Source organism: Chamaea fasciata, unplaced genomic scaffold (assembly GCF_029207755.1).
Source record: "Chamaea fasciata isolate MVZ Bird 193981 ecotype frontalis unplaced genomic scaffold, bChaFas1.0.hap1 SCAF_105, whole genome shotgun sequence".
Classification (NCBI taxonomy): Eukaryota; Metazoa; Chordata; class Aves; order Passeriformes; family Sylviidae; genus Chamaea; species Chamaea fasciata.
The window spans coordinates 159,889-177,049 of record NW_027094190.1 but is presented as its reverse complement, the minus strand read 5'-3'; the positions used below and the strand labels follow the sequence as shown (position 1 = coordinate 177,049).

Sequence of the window (17,161 nt, the reverse complement as noted above, 5' to 3'; positions counted from 1 at the left end):
AGGGTTGTCCTGCAGCCAGGGGCGATGCTGGGCTGGGAGATGGAGCAGACGAGAGGGGGGAAGGGGCAGTGACTTCCTCCTCACCTGCCTGGGGGGCCCTCTCTGGTGTCTCCACTTTGGTTTCCCCATCTGGCCTGCTGGGGATCTCATGTATATTGGGGATCCCCCAGCTCCAGGATTCCCCACTTTCAAGGCTGCTGGGGGTCCTAGGAATCCCTGGGTTCCCTTTCCAAGATCTCTCCTTCTCCCAGATAACCTCTCACTGAGCTTTTCCCTTCTCTGGGCTGCCAGGAGTCCCTCAGTTCCAGTATTGCTTCTCTCTGTTTTCCCCTCTCCAGGGGTCCTGGCCTTCCCGCAACTCTGGCTCTCCTGATGAGTAGCCAGAAATGGTGTTCCTGGCCTGCCCACCCTGGTACTGGCTGATCCGGGTACTGGTGGCTCCGGGGATTCCACATCTCCTGCCAACCACCAGGGCTCAGCTGGCAGCTGCCACTACGAGTCCCCAAAGAAATGTCATCTCTGGAATGCCCCAAATATCTTCCACAGGGGCATTTGCAGATCAGCTTTGGAGTCCTGCAAAATCCAGGTATCGCCTCATAAAGATCAGATACTGAGAGATACCCTCCCCCTCGATATCTGAGGCAAGGTTCCCCTCCCCAGTCACTCGAGGGATGTAAAGGGGGATGATGCTCCCAGGCTGGGGAGGGCTGCAGATACAGGGAGCAGTGGATCCCTGAGCTTCCTGCTATTCCTCCTCCCCTCCTCCTCCTGCCTAATCCCATCTCTTTTTCCACCTATTACAATTAGTACAATTATAACTCAATAGTACAATTCTACCTCTCCATGGTCCATGGGTGTCTTTCACAGTGCTGGATTGGAGCAAAACCCAAGATTTCAGAGACAATGGGGTGGAAACTTCTCAGAAAAAGTCTCTTCCACCCACCCAACCCAACTCTATGGATAGTTACACAACACCAACATGTAAATCCTTTTATTTTGCCCTAATTTTCTTTTGATTCCTCTTCATCCCTTTAAAACACCTGAAAGTGGGGTAAAAAAAAAAAGTTGAAAAAGACATCCAAACCCCTGCCATTTTACTGCTTTTTGGGGGAGAATTTGGAGTTTGCGGGGATATTCTGAAGGATTTGGGGATTCTGTGGGGATGCAGGGGAGTCTTCTCCATCGGTGTACACAGCAAAAGCCAAGAGGTATTGACCAATTATCTTATAACAACACAGTCACACTGAAAATGGCTAAACCCCACCCAAAAAATGTCTTGATACAAACCCCAAATGGCTTAATTACATTTTCAAAATGTCTTGTTTTGAATAGGGCCTCTGGGCAAAGCCTGGGCAAACACAGGGTTTCTCCCCTACATGGATCCTACAGTGGGAGATCAAGTCCATGCTGTGGCCAAAGCTCTTCCTACAAGGGATCAGTCTCCTGCCATGATGAATCCTCAGGTGGGAGCTGATATTGGATCTGTCACTGAAGCTCCTTGAAAACTCAGGGCAGGTGTGAGGGTACTCATGGGTAGGTGATGGATCAGGCTGTGTAAGGACTTTAGGAGCAGAGTTGCCCATCTCAAACACTGTCAAGGTCACAGAAGGACTTTGCCATAGGCACAGAAGGGAGTAACAGGAAGGTGCTGACTCCAGGCCTGGCAGAGGTGAGATCTGTGTGGCACGTGCTGGGAAATGCATGCCCACAAAAATTCCCACTGTGGCAAAGTGCGTAAAGAAGCAACTGCTCATATGTACACCACTGGTCAAACAAAGCTCACCCCAAGTTATGGACACACTGGCAGCTGCCACCACCAATGATCACTGAATCCTCCCTCCCCCCTCCCCTCCTGCCCTCCCCCTCCCCTGATATTCCTCAGTGGATACCTGGCACTTGGACTGTACATAAGATCAAGGTGGGACAGTTGTCCAGGTGTTATCTCAGGCTTGGGTGAGGGTAACAAAGCTGGGGGAGGAGAATGGATTGCTGAGAATGGACACAAAGAATGCAGAACTTATGGGCCATAAGGGAAGCCAACCCAGCTACAGTGTGAAATCAGCTCTGACTGGGTCAAAGGGAATTCTGGCAGGGGTGGTGGACAGTGACCACTGACACACAGCCCCTAACCCCAGAAACCATCCACTCCAAAGAAAAAAAAACTCTGAGTATGTGGACTAACAAAGGCACTCTTCCTAATGAATTTCTGTTTGCCAGTTGATGGGGTCAGCACAAAAGATACTACTTTTAAGAAATAAGTGTAATCTTCTATAGTTCAAAAAAGCAAAGAATTAAAAAAGGGTAAGTAATGCATCAAATCATTACTACAAAAGTTGCCTATAGTGATTAATAAAGATCCTTGAAGGACTGACCTCGTGGAAAGGTGACTCACATTGCAGCAGTTTGGGGAGGACTGTTGCCCCTGGGATGGAGTCATGTTGCAGCAGTTTGCAGACAGCTGCTGCCCATGGGATGGACTCACTGTGCAGAAGTTCGTGGAGAACTGTCTCCTGTGGTAGGGACCCTGCAGAGCAGCAGAGGAACAACTCCTCTTCCTCAGCAGTGGGAGAAGCCAAAGATGATAAACTGACCATAACCCCCATTCCCTGTCTCCTTGTGCTGCTGGGATAGAGCTGGGAAGGAGGGAGGGTTGGAGAGAAGGTGGTTTTAAGGGCTTATTTTATTTATTTTCCTGCTCTGATTTTGTTAGTTCATTTCAAATCTCAAAGCTCTCTTTTGCCTGTAACAGTGTTTGGTGAGGGATGTCTCTCCTGGTTCTTATCTCTACCCATGAACCCTTTTCTACACATTTTCTCTCCCGTGTCCAGCTGTGGAGGGGAGTGAGTAAGTGGCTTTTGTGGGTGTGTGGCATCCAGCCAGCATCAACCCACAACATTTGAGTTCCACTCAAAGCATGGTCAGGGCTCAAGAAGGAACCAAGGGAGTTGGCTTTGATGATGTACCTCCAAACAAGGCCAGATATCTGATTTCATTGCCTTGACCGTCCCTTAAACACAGAAAGAGAAACACATTTGTATCACATTACATACTTCACTAATGATCATTGATATTTAACTAATTAGCAGATACAAGTATCATATAATATTTGGTTGGAAGGTTCATCTAGAGATCAACTTTGGCGCTTGTCCTGCTGTTCAGGCCTCAGTACTTCAATTTCTGACATCAGTCTGCCTCCTGATAGATGTTCTTTCCCCTGCATTCATCCAGGTGCATCCAGGGAACAAGGAGGAGGTGAAGACCACCAGCCAGGTGTCTTCCCAATGTGGATCACGTGGAACATAGGTCACCAGGTCTTCACTCAACATGGATCACCATGGTTTTGCACAATATGGGTCACTGTGGATAATGCAACATGGGTCCTCTAGTGGGTGAAGAAGTTAGAGCAGGAAACAAAACTCTTTCTGAGGTCAGGGCACTTGTAGGCCTTCCCCTACTCATGGGGAAGTTGGTGTGAAATCAAGTTAGAGCTGTAGGAGCAGCTCTTCCCACACGCAGGACACTCTTAGGGCCTCTCCCTGGTGTGGACACGCTGATGGCTGACAAGGTGGGAGTTGCGTTTGAAGCCCTTCCCACAGTCAGGGCAGCGAAAGGGCCTTTCATCCGAGTGAATCCGCTGATGCAGGAGGAGATGGGAGCTGGTCCGAAATCTCTTTGCACATTCGAGACATTCATAGGGCCGTTCTCCACTGTGGACCTTCTGGTGCTGGATCAGGTCATAGCTGATGCTGAAGCTCTTCCCACACTCCCCACACAGGTAGGGCCGTTCCCTGGAGTGCAGGCGCTGGTGGGTGAGGAGGTTGGAGCGGTCACTGAAGCTTTTCCCACATTCCTTGCAGTAGTAGGGTCGTTCCCCTGTGTGAATTACCTGATGGCGGATCAGACAGGAGCTCCGGCTGAAGCTCTTCCCACATTCCCCACACTCATAGGGCCGTTCCCCTGTGTGGATCATCTGGTGACGGAGGAGGTGGAAACTCCGGCTGAAGCTCTTCCCACATTCCAAGCACTTGTGGGGCTTCTCCTCCACGTGAGGCTTCTCCACCAGCTCTGCGCTCCGACTGAAGCTCCATCCATCTTCCCAGGACAGGGGGGGTCTTTCCTCCTCACAGCTCCCTGGGCTGGATTTGCAGCTCCTTCTTGTGTGGGATATCGGGGGCTTCTCTTCCCCATTGGATTCCTGTGCTGTGGAGCAGCCCAAAATGGCCTCTTCCACAATGTCCTGCCAGGGGAATTTGTCCTCCCTGATCTCTGTCTGCAGCTCATTGCCTGGGGGAGGAAAAACAAGGAGAGGATGGGATTTGCCTCTGTGGCAGAGGAAAGAGGAAAGGAGATCCCCCCCCCCCATATGTCCCTGGCAGGACGGCATCGGCAGCGAGGTTGTCCTGCAGCCAGGGGCAGTGGTGGGCTGGGAGATGAAGCAGGAGAGAGGGGGAAAGGGGCACTGACCTCACCTGCCTGGGTGTCCCAGGGCATCTTTCTTTTCCTTGCAGCCTCCTCCTCCATTCAGCCAAGGTTTAGGAATGACAAATCCTGGTTTGGGGGGAAAACAATGTGTAAGCATGCTGGGTTGGAGGTTTCTCCTGCCCAAGTCTATTTCTAGAAGTCACCAGGCATCTTGTGTCCATGAAACCTTCCAAAACACCATGATGCAGAAAAAACATTCCTCCAAAATATTAAAATTCAGCAAAGGAGCCCTCCAAGATTCCTCCCTCTCTGGTGTTTCCATTTTGGAGTCCTGGAGATCTTTTGTCTCCTCGGTCCCGCTGAGGGTTGCTGGAAGTTTTAGAGGTCGTAGGAGTCCCTTCTCCACCGAGTCTCTATTTCGGCTGCTGGGGGTCCAGGGTTCCGTCTCTTCAGGCTTGCCCCACTCCAGGATGCCAGGGATGCCCCCCTTCCGAGTCCCCCATTTCAGGGTCGAGGGGATCCTGCCCTCCCCATTAATTCTGTGCTTCCCCCTTTCCAGTCTGCTGGGGATATTTCAAACCGGTATTGCCCCTCTCCGGTCTCCCATGTCAGGGGTAGCCACAACCGGTTTCCCCTATCCCCGCCGGGCGATCTCCACGTGGCATGGGGCACCCCGCATCCTCCCTGTCGTAGCCTGGGGTCTGTCGACAGGTACGGCTCCGAAAAAAAACACCTCCCGAGGACGCCCAAGATATCTGGGGCAAGTTCCCCCTCTCCAGTCACCTGTGGGATGCAGCGGGGACAGATGCTGCACGGGCTGAGAGGGCTGCGCACACAGGGCGCGGTGGACCCGCGAATTGTGTCTTCTTCCTGCTTCTTCTTCTCCTCCTCTGTGGAAGATCAGACAGCTACAGAAACTGAGCTGGGGTAGCGCCGCAGACCTCCTGGCCCGGGTACACTGAAAGCCCTAAGAGAGATAAACTCAACGCAAGAACAAAAATAAAGACTCCTCTTCATCGTCCTCTTCCCTCTTCTCCCCCTTTTCCGTCCTGTTCCTCCTCTTCCTCTATCCTTCCACTGCCTTCAGCTCCCCCCGCTTCTGCTCCATCCTTTCGGCTGCGGGCAAGGGGCTCTGGCGTGAGACGGGACAGGACACGATGTGAACAGAGAAGGAGGGGAGAAAACGGGGAGAGAGCCCCAAACAGAGCGGTAGAGGAGGTGGGTCAGCGCCAAACCGGGATGGGGGGGAGCTGGGATTTACGGGGACGATGGGAAAGGAGTGGGAGAGGGAAGATGAAGGGAGGTGGCACAGCAGGAAAGTGGTTCCCAAAGGGGATCCCTTTACATCTCCCTTATGTAATCACTGGAGGGGTTGCCTGCAGCTCTGGGGGAGGTGAATCCTCACTGGGGGCTCATGGGGGGTTCTCCCCACCCAGGAGCTGGTGCTGCGGTGACGGTGGAGCAGAGGGGAGCGGGAAACGGGGGTCTGGCATGACCCCCTGGGCTTCCAACTGGCTGTGGGGTGCTGGAAGTTGCTACAGCGGGGGTCTGGCGGGGGGCACAGCATGACCTGTGTCCTGGCCCACAGAGAGGTGTTCCAGAGGACGGGAAAGGCCAAGTGTCACTTCCAGAATGGCATTCCAGGGTAGAGTTGGTGGTGGACAGGAACAGCTCGGGCACCTCGTTGGGAAACCACTCTGCATCATCCTGTGGTGACTCTCATCTGCCTCTCACCCAGCACCTGGCTCCGGGAATTCTCTTCTTCCATCCACATTCATCACCCACTGGCATATGGGGAATAGCCTTGCAAGTGCGGGGAATGTGGGAAGATTCAGAGCATCTCAGATCTCATGAAACATCAGTGGACACACTTGGGAAAATCTCTCCCCAGCCCCTCCTCCTATCAGGCCACAGAATGATCTGAGAAATACTTGTTTAGGCCTCAGCGTTGACAAGCAGCCCCTGGGCTCAACTCCTCTTGAGTTTATCACAAAACTTGTCTGTTCCAGGAACTAGTGCTGTCCAATGAGTTCCAACAGCCTTGGAAACCAACCTGAGCTGGGGCCAGCATGGTAAATGCCTGTGACTAAAGCACATCCCTTCTGCCCTATAAACAGTAGCCCTGAGTGAGACCCTTGGAACTCTCCTGGGCTGCAGCAGCTGCAAAAGACCTCCCTGGGGCCTCTGCGAGCTGGGAACTCTCCTGTTTGCTGCACTCGGGGCATCCCCAAATGATGACAGGCCCTGGGCTGAGCCCCCCCCACTCCTCGAGGCTCTGCCTTGTGCCTGGTGGAATGAATGAAAGGCATCTGAAGGGAGAATTCCACTGGATTCCAGGGGAATTTCCCACAGGGATCTCATTTAGACTCCTCCTGGCCATGTGTGTATGATGGTGAATATGCCACAGCAAATATTCTGGGAATGCTGCTCTCTTGGAGTTGGAAGTATTTTAGATTTGTAAGTCAGTCAGGCCTGTGGGTATGTTCCTGTTGTGGTGTGATAAATTCTATGTGAAGTTACTGATTAAGTTTCAGTTAAGTCTTGTTAAGTGAAGTGTTATTGGACCTTTAAGCATAAATTGTGATCAAATCCAGGCTCAGTTCTGCACAGGGGTCTACTGACCCTTGTGACTCAACCAGTGGGGTCTTCCATATTCCTTTTTATCCTTACCCTTTTCTGGTTTTTTTTCCCCTCACCCCTCCCTTCCCCAGAACCTCCTCAGCTACCACATAAATAGTTTTGCGTTTATTTCAGTTTGGATTGGTTGATTTTGGATTTTTGTTTCCTTTTTCTTGGTGTGCTTTAGCCAACCAGTAATCTTCTCCTCCACTATCTGTCCTTCTCCTCCTCCTCCATCCCTTCTCCTCTTCCCCCCAGGACCAGCACCCACCCTTGGTCTCCTTGGCCTCTCAAACCTATTGCATCCCACAGGAGGAGCAGATATGGAGCTGGGGCAGGTCAGGCTGGGGCAGCGCTGGATTCTTGGCTGTTCCTGCCCACACACGGCCTCTGCCGCAGCTGCCACCAGGACAGCATGGGGGGTGCAGGCTGGGTGCCCTCCATCGTCCCCCAAATTCCCCTCCTAGGGGGCGCTGGAGGTGAGGGGGGTGCAGGTGGAGTCCATGTGGAAAATGTTGGGCGCTGCAGGTCTGCATGGCAACTGGTGAGTCATCAGCCAAACCCCTACAGAACTGGGGGATACCCCCTAACTCCTTCAGCAACAGGGCCCCCTCTGGCCTCATCATCCCTGTTGCATCGTGTAACTGCGTGTCCCTGAGAGCAACCTGCACCTCGGGGGCCTGGAGCACTCCGCTAATAAGGAGCTGAAGATAAATGTGAGGAGACGGGGTCCCGTTAGGAAATCCGAGGGCTGTTCCTTGTCAGTGCTTGCATCATGGGTACAGCCTCAAATGTGTTCCAGGGATGAGAGACAAAAGGGCTCCGAGGGCACAGGGTTATTAAACGGGACAACTAAGGCAGGTCTTGAGATCAGGGTCCAATAAGAATGGGGAAAAGTGGTGCAAAGGGGTAAATATGAACTGAGGGGACTAATGAGGTTACAGAGGTGTAACACTGCGGCACATTTAACCCAGTGGGGTTCAAGGGAAAGAATATTCTGGCATGGGTGCATATATGGTAACAGGGTGACACAAACTTAACAAACCAATAGAACAGTGAAACCTAAGAAATATTAACATGTGGCTGCAAAGCCCCTTGGGAGGGAGGTTTTCCTCACCATGACCTAAAAGGGTAGCTTTCCCCATTTTTCCTCAGTCCCTCCAGGGCTGAGGCACAGCCACCTTGGGGATAAGCCCCTGGGCCTCCACACTGAACCTTCAGCTGTGTCATTTCAGACCCCATGCCACCTCTCCCAATCCCCATCCCACCCCTCCCAATTCACATCCCACCTTTCCCAAACCCCATCTCACCCTACCCAATCCCTATCCCATCTTCCCCAGTCCATATCCCAGCCCTCTCGATTCACATACCACACCACCCTATGCTCTTCCTTCCCCTCCAGGGTTTGGAGTGCTGTGGGATTGAATCAAAAATAGGAGGATATAGGTGGTGACACAGTATTAAAAAGGGTCAAATGGGCTATTTTTCTTTGTATGGGGGACAGGAGATCAAGACCTGCTCCGTACCCCACAGGAGGTATCCCGCGGTATAAATTTGCTCATGTATTATTTTTAGAACCAATATATTATTTACTGTTAACAAATTAATGTAATTTTTAAGCTGCTCAAATTAAAATTGTTGCTACATTTAATTTTGTTTGGAGGTTTATTTTTGATTGAAAATTAAGCAGCACAGCCATTTATAACAACTCTCTCTCTATCTGACTATTATGCTAAGTCTTTTCTATGCTCAGTCACTTTGTCCTCACTCTGGGAAGAGCTAGCGCTCTGGAAGTTCCATCTGCTGGCAGGAAAGAGTTAAAGCTTGCCCAGGCCTGCGGTGGTCACGGAGCAGCAGCCAAGATCTTCAAAAGCCGCGAGAATAGAAAAAAAACTCAGGCAGCCCAGATGATGAAAGGCTCCTTGCCCCCACCCCTCGGTCTCACTCAGGGTGGGCCCAGCCTGGAGCGGCTGCAGGCTGCAGGCTCCCCTCCCCTTCTGGGGAAAGGGCCCAGGCCCAGGGCCAGGCCTCGGGCCGGCTTCCCGCCACCGGGGAGCGGCAGGGTGTTTTACAGCTGCTAAAATCCGATCCGGGCCGGGACAGGGGCACATCATCCCCTCCCCCGGCCTGGGAGTCACCGGGCCAGGCGGGCCTCTCGTAAAAGCCCGGGCCCGGGACGGGCCCAGCCCCCTCAAAATAAAAGAGCTAGAACTGCCTTACCTCCCGTGAAGGCGGAAAGAAGATGATCTCAACCCTCTGTCTGGCTTTTAAAGCTGTGTGACCCAGAGGTGTATCCCTTGCATGCAATTGGCTATTTTGGTTGTCAATTCAAAAGCAATCACCAATTGCTCTTCATCATCTCTGCTAAACCAACACACGCCCCAAAACTAGCAGAAAGCAGTCGAGTCCTCCCCACAACGGACTTCCTGTATCGCTCCCTACGGAGTCCCCCTTCCAAGTGCCAGCGCCACATGTCTCCCCGTTCTCCCACTACCCCCCACTCAGGATTCTGGGTACCCCAAAAAATTGCTCAGCATGGGGGGCATCCAAAAATCCCCTCAGGAATGGGGAATATCCCCAAATCTCTTCAGGAATGGCAGATACCCCAAAACCTCCAAAATTTTTCGGGGATACCCTGAAACACCTCAGAGACATGGTCCCCCCATCCTTATCATAACCTATCTTTTGCTATCCTATTCCAGATCCCTTCCTACCCCTCCCAAAATTCATTCCAGCCCCTAACCCACACCCCACCACTCCCAATCCCACCCCTCCTGGATATGAAGATCCCCTTTCCAAGCCCTATTTCCTCCACCCCATCCCACCCCTCCCAAATCCCATTCCTCTCTTCCAAACTCCATCTCACTCCTCCCAATCCACATCCCACCCCACCCCAAACCCCATCCCAACCCTCCCTATTCACATCCCACCTTTCCCAATCCACATCACATCCCATCACAACCCTCCTGGGGCTCTTGAGGGTGCTGTGAGATCACATAAATTTTGAGGTGGAATTGAGCCATTTTGAGGTGGAATCATGCCCTTTTCGGGTGGGATTGAGCTACTTTAGGTTGGGATTGAGCCATCTTCAGTGGGATTGAGCCATCTTCAGTGGGATTGAATCATTTTGATGTAACTGATTCCTCTTGGATTTGGGCTGCAAAGCAATGAAGAAAACTCTCCCATATTTCTCCAAATATTGCCCTGAACCCCAAAATCCCAGTAAAATGGTGGGGGTTTAGAGGTTTTATTCAATTTCTTTACCCCAGCCTTGGGTGTTTTTAAGGGATAAACAGGAATCAAAAGAAAATCAAGGCCAAAATAATATGATTTACATGTCAGCATCAAATAAGTGTCCATGGGGTTGGTTTGGGTGGGTGGAAGAGCCTTTTTTACTGGTTCTCCACCTTGTATTAATAATAATAACAACTTTTATTGGTTCTCTACCCCAGTATAATGTTCAAAATTTTCAAAATTTAGGTCTTTGCCCCAGTCCATCACCATTTGGCTGTGCAAGACACCCGTGGGCCAGAGAGAAATAGAATCATGGAATTATTTAGGTTAGAAAAGACCCTAAAGATCATCCAGTGTTGCTTCATGCCAGAGGAAGAAATGATTGGATGGAGCAGGTGAGATTTTTTGGAATCTAAAGTCAACAAATCTGCTCTTCTCAATGAATTTCCAACATCAGTCTGTGTCCCAATGGATGTTCCTGTCCCTGTGTTCATCCAGGTGCCTATGGGCAACCAGGAGGATGTGGAGACAAGCCAGGTGTCTTCCAATGTGGATCACCAGGAACATGGTGATCACATGGAACACGGGTCACCAGGCCTCTGTCCAACATGGATCTTCAATGCTCTTCCCACCGTTGGGGCACTTGTAGGACTTCTCTTACCAGTGGGTCCGTTGGTGTGAGGTCAAGGCAGAACTCTGGGTGAAGCTCTTCCCACACTTCAAGCACCTGTAGGGCCTCTCCCCAGTGTGGACACGCCAGTGCTTGACTAGGTCAGGGCTACGGATGAAGCCCTTCCCACAATCAGTGCACTGGAAAGGCTTCTGCTCCATGTGCATCCGCTGATGCATGAGGAGATCGGAGCTGGTCTGAAACCTCTTCCCACACTCATGACACTCATAGGGCCGTTCCCCAGTGTGGACACGCTGGTGGATGACAAGGCTGAAGCTGCGGTTGAAGCTCTTCCCACATTCCAAGCAGTTGTATGGCCGTTCCCCTGTGTGCAGCCGGCGGTGGCTGATGAGGTGGGAGCTCTGGATAAAGCCCTTCCCACATTCCAAGCAAATGTGCGGCCGTTCCCCAGTGTGGAAGCGCTGGTGGTATGTGAGGCTGGACCTCTTGCTGAAGCTCTTTCCACATTCCAAGCACTTGTAGGGATGTTCCCCTGTGTGAAGGCGCTGGTGGACCACCAGGTCAGAGCTCTGGCTGAAGCTCTTCCCACATTCCCCACATGTGTAGGGCCGTTCCCCAGTGTGGATCTTCTGGTGCCGGATCAGGTGGGAGCTCCACCTGAAGCTTTTCCCACACTCCAAGCATTTGTAGGGCTTCTCCCTGTCATGAAGCTGCTCATGGATCACCAGGTCAGACGTCTGGCTGAAGCTTTGGCTGTCTTCCCGGCACAGGGTGGGTCTTTCCTCCTTAGAGCTCCCTGGGCTGGGTTCGCAGCCATGCCTCATGGGGGATCTCCGGGGCTTTTCCTCCTTGTTGACTTCCTGTGCCTTGGAGCTGCTTAAAATGGCCTCTTCCATGAGATTCTGACATGGGGATTTGTTTTCCCTAGTCTCTGTGTGCAGCTCATCCCCTGGGGGAGGAGGGAAGAAGGAGAGGAAGGTAAAGGAGTGTAGGAGATGAACTGTACTTGAATCATCCAGACTGAGCAATTTGCTGAGACCTTTAGGCTGTGGCACTGAGGCCTCTAAGGTTGTGGCGCAGATAGAAATTAGTGCCAAGAGTGTGTTGCAGTAGAAATTTTCACTTAAGGTGTTGCAAGGGTCAAAGGGTTTCATAGTAGTAAACAAATATAGTAATTGGTGTGGACATAGTAGCTACCTTAAACAGTTTATTAAACAATGAGTGTTTGCATTCTTCCCTGTACCTTGTACCAATGAGAATGTATCTGGAAGTGTAAACTATCTAGAGTGTATAAAACCTGCCATCTTACACAGAATAAAGGAGAAACGTAGTAGTAATCATATTGATCGGATGTGCGTTTGCTTTGCCGACTTCCTTTCATTATTTCGGGGTTCCCCTGTGACTTCGCTGGAGAGGAAGGAAGAAGGAGACAGAAGAAGAAGGAATGAGTGAGTCAAAGGAAGGAGCGGAGGGATTGAGGAAAGAGAGGAAGGAAGAAGAAGCAGGAACAGGGAGAAGAAGGAAGTGAGGAAGGCAGAAGAAGGAAGAAGGGGAGGAATGAAAAAGCAGAAGAAAAGGGAGGGAGAAACAAGAAGGGAGAAGGAAGGAGGAAGAAAGAAGGAGAGAAAGGAGATTTGCTTCTGTTCCAGAGGGAAGGGGAAGGACATCTCCCCCAAATTCATACCCAATAGGACAGCAGTGGCAGTGGGGTTGTCCTGCAGCCAGGGGCGATGCTGGGCTGGGAGATGAGGCAGAAAAGAGGGGGAAAGGGGCAGTAATTTCCTCCTCACCTGTCTGGGTGTCCCAGGGCATCTTTATCTTCCTCGCAGTCTCCTTCTCCATCCGGCCAAAGTTTGAGAATGAGAAATCCTGGTTTTGGTGGAAAAAACAAGATGTGAGTATGCTGGGTTGGAGACTCCTCCTGCCCAAGTCCACCTCAAGAAGTCACTGGGCATCTGGTCTCTATAAAAGCCTTCAAAGCACTAAGACACAACCCCCAAACCCCAAGATTCAGCCAAAACTCTCTCTGTAATAGGAAATTCAGCCCCAAAAACTACAAACGGCCAAGATTAAGTACCAAAACCAATACAAATACCAAGATTCACTCCCAAAAAAACTTCAAAATATCAAGATTCTGCCAAAGAAAAATCTCCCAGAAGTTGCCCCTCTCTGGTCTGTCCACTTAGGTGTTTCAGTGGTCCCCCTTGTCCAGGCTGCTGGTGCTCCTCTGTGTAGTGGGGATCCTCACTCTCTGGGATGCCATGGATTCCGAGAATCCCAGAGGTCTCCCCACTTGGAGGTTCTGGTGGTCACTCTTCTCTGGGTTGCTGGGGGTCCAGTGGGTTGTGTCGCCCCCCTCCTCTGTCGTCCCCCTGCTTAGGGATACTGAAGGTTTTGGAAGGAAATCCTGTGGGTGTCTCTCTCCCCTGACACTGCTTCAAGATGCTGGGCGTTCCAGAGTCCCCCGCCCCCGTCCTCCCTGGGTTTCCCACTTTGGCGATCCTTGCGGGAGACCTCTCCAACCCCTGGCTGCCGAGGGTCCCCCCTCTCTGGGTCCTCCGTTTCTGGGCCCCGAGGGTACCCCCTCTCGAGGCTTCTTTCTTTCAGTACTCGACACCCCTCCAGGCTGCTGGGGATCCCCCAGCCCCGGTATCGCCTCTCTCCGGTCTCCTCTCTCCGGGGCTCCCCCCCACCACAGCTCAGCTCTTCCGAAGGGCCCCCAAAACCGGCGTCCCATTCCCCTGCCAGTACCGGGCGATCGCTACGAGGGAGGGCTAAGAATGGAGGCAGCGGGGCCCGATCAGGAAGGCCAACCCCCCACAACGGGTCCAGGAACCCGGCATTCCCCCGCCCACCGCCGGGGCTCTGTGGCCAGCCGCCACCGGGACCACCCCCAAAAAACCCTACCTCTCGGGGACTCTCCGGTACCCCCCCAGGGAGCATTTCCGGCTCACCTTTGGAGTCCCGGAAGATCCAAAGATTCCCCCTCCCAGAAAAACTCTACCAGGACACCCCCCCCCCCCCCCCCCAATGATATTTGTGGCGAGCTCACCCTCCCCCGTCACCTGCGGGATGCTGAAGGGACGACCAATGCTCCCAGGGCGGGGGTGTTGCAGTTACAATGAGCTGCGGACTTGTGGCTCCTCCTTTTCCTGCCCCTGCTCCCGGTCCTGCTTCTCTCTCTCTTCCCCTCCTCCATGTTTGGCTGCTTGTTTTTCTGCTTAATCCTTACCCCTCCTCGTCTTCGTTCATCCGTCCTCGCCCTGCTTCTCCTTCCTCATCCCTTCTCATGTTCCTCCTCCTCTTCCAGGCACCCTGGCTGTGTGCGTAGACTGGGAAAGGAGAGTCTGGAGAACCGCTGCGGGAAGGGTCCTGATCGATGCCCTCGTGGATCCGAGTCAGGAGTGCCCTCGCAGCCAGGAGGGCCATCCGTGTGGCCCTCTATTATCAAAGTAATAGCAGGATAATTAAAAGTAAAATAGAATCTATAAACACCTTCCCCGACCCCCTCCTTCCTTCGCAGGCTCTCCCTCCTCCTTCCAGTGGCACAGGGAGATAGGGATGGGAGTCGCGGTCAGTTCATAGCACTTTGTTCCTGCTGCTGCTCAGGGAGAGAAGGTGGGAGTCCTTTCCCTGCCTCAGCGTGGGTCCCCACAGGGCCTCAAGTCCTTCCAGCAAAGCTGCCCCCAGTGTGGGCTCCTCTCTCCAGGGATCCCAGCACAGGCTTCTCACGGGCTCACATCCTTCTTTTTGGGCATCCCCCTGCTCCAGCGTGGGCTCCTCTAGAGGCTGGAGAATCTCAGCTCCAGCACCTGAAGCAGCTCCTGCCCCTCCTTCTACACTGCCCTGGGTGTCTGCAGAGCTGTTCCTTTTACAAGTTCTCACTCTGCTCCTCTCTGGACCCAATTCCATCTGCACAAAAAATTTTCCCTTCTTGAATCCATTATTCCTAAGGTGTCACTGCCATCTTGAATTATTTAAAAATTATGAATATTGCCCTAATGCCGATATCCAACTATGACAGACAAAAGACTCTCTAACAGTTTAAAGTTAGAAAGTGTATGTTTAATTACGACGCCGGGCAGCGTGCGGGATAGCTCCCAAACACACGCGCACCTACAGAAGATCACAGGGTCTTTTTATGTACAGAAGGATTGAATACCCAAAACACAAATGTATATTCATGACTTTAGTACATCCCATTCCCCGCTTCGTATGGTAATTAGCCAAAAGCTATTAAGCATGCGTGGTTTGTTCTTTGAAATGGGTCGGAGGTCTTTTTTATGGGGCAGGGTCTCAAAATGATGAAGTAAGTGAGTCTTCTTCGCTTTGACTTTTTAACCTTTTAGTGTTGTGTGACAACTGAATCCTGTTTTCCCAGGAGTATTTGATTTATGAATTCATTGTCCTTCTTGAAGCCTATTGATTAGACAGAATACACAAACATAAGTTGACAGGCCTCATGATTTATCAGTTCTGTAAATCCGGCTTCTGCTTATCAAAAGGGAAGTCTATCTGTCTTACTTCAGCAATATCTGGTTTAACTAAAATCTTTAATTCTTCAAAATTAATGTTTCATTTCCCCACTTCCTCTTTAAAGTGAGTAAATTCTTTTACTCAATATATAGAGTCTTCTTCATCTATCCAAGTTGTACAACTAGTGTCTCTCAAGACCAATCCATATGCTTTTGATAGTGAAGTTAAGGCTGTTATTCTTCGCAGCATCTTCCAATTCCAAATAAGTATCACTACAGATAAAACTAAACTTATACTAACTAAAATAAGTAACACAACTATAGGGTGGACTAAGGTATTTAGTTGCTGTCGGAGACCACCCAAAAAGCTCATCCCACCAATGATGAGACACATGTTCCTCAAGCCTTTTAAAAACTCCTTTGATGGTCTCTGTGTCATGGTGTATTGTAATTAACATCTTTTTCCCCCCTTCCTTAATTTCTTTTAAGATTTCTCTCAATTCAGGATGTCTCATCAATTGAGTGACTAGAGTCAGATTCATTCCTATGGGCACAGGCAGTATCTTCTCCACAGTGGTTAGGTTAGTCTTTATATATTGATGTGATACTACAGGTGCTCGATAGGAAAAATCACATCCCCTAATTCTAACAAAATTACAAACACACAAATTGAATTGCGTCTCTTTTACAATTTGGTTATCTACCCTTATGATGGGGCATGCTGTCCTTAGACAGACGCACCCTTGTCCTGTATACACCAATAAAGTTTTCTGTTTGCCTGGATGTGTTTCAAAGTGACAGATATTTTGGTCCGTATCTAAACAAGTGTCTTTGTCACTTTCTAATGTCCTTTCACATATGTATCCTAGTTGGCTCCTTGCAGTACAGGAGATTAACAGTTTGCTATTTTCCTTCAATTTCTCGTGCCCACATCCTGTGTTCGGAAGGGTACAATACAGCTCCCTCATGGTTTAACCCTGAGGGCACTACTGGGTGTATTAGGTCCACTGAGGCATCGTGTATGGTTAAAACAAAGGCTGTCACTATACTAGTCTCAGGGTTATAGGTGAAATTGACCAATACCCACCAAGACTGAAGCTCCTTCTCCATATCAGAGGCATTGTCCCAAACAATTTTGCGAATTTCGGCAGGAAATGTTCCCTCTCCACCTTCTCTGACAACTGCAGCAGCCACTGATTGCATCCACAGTTGTGCCTGAGTACACCCTAGAGGCAGCGAAATGTTTTCACTAGCTGTACTGAGCGCATTAATTATTGTCTCACGATCTCGCTCTTCTGTGTTTTCCCATTCTGGTAGTATTTGGGTCAATTTCCAATGATTGTTACCCAGTGCAAGTAGAGAGGGTTGCAAAGGTTGCTGTAGTTGAACTAAATCATTCCCTACTGAGGTGTCTTGGTTTGGGAAGACAGGTATCTGCCAGGTAAAATTACAATCAGAGGCTCTTTGGCAAAGATTTGGGAAATAGGAATAGCAGTTCTTTACTAGTATGTAATACAAAGCAAACAAACACAAAAAAACTCCCCCCCCCCCCCCCCAAACAACTACAGCATTAATGACAAACGACAACAGTACCAAGAACCTTGAGGGCTTTGTTTCACAAAACCCAGGGCAGTTTGGTTTCAGTGTCCCTGCAGGAACCTCACAGCACCAAGCTGAAACAGTGGAAAAGTCCCGGGCTGGTAGCTGGGATGGCAGGGTGTCCCGGCAGGCAGGGGCAGGATGTCCCGGCAGCGCAGGGGGTGCAGGGTCACGCTGTAGC

The 17,161-nt window shown here is 50.8% G+C and overlaps 1 pseudogene; it reads right to left on the bottom strand.

The window, feature by feature from the left end:
* Positions 1-1,883: 1,883 nt before the first annotated feature.
* On the bottom strand, positions 1,884-13,666 carry LOC136304526 (zinc finger protein 271-like; annotated as a pseudogene).
* Between the last annotated feature and the right edge of the window lie 3,495 nt (positions 13,667-17,161).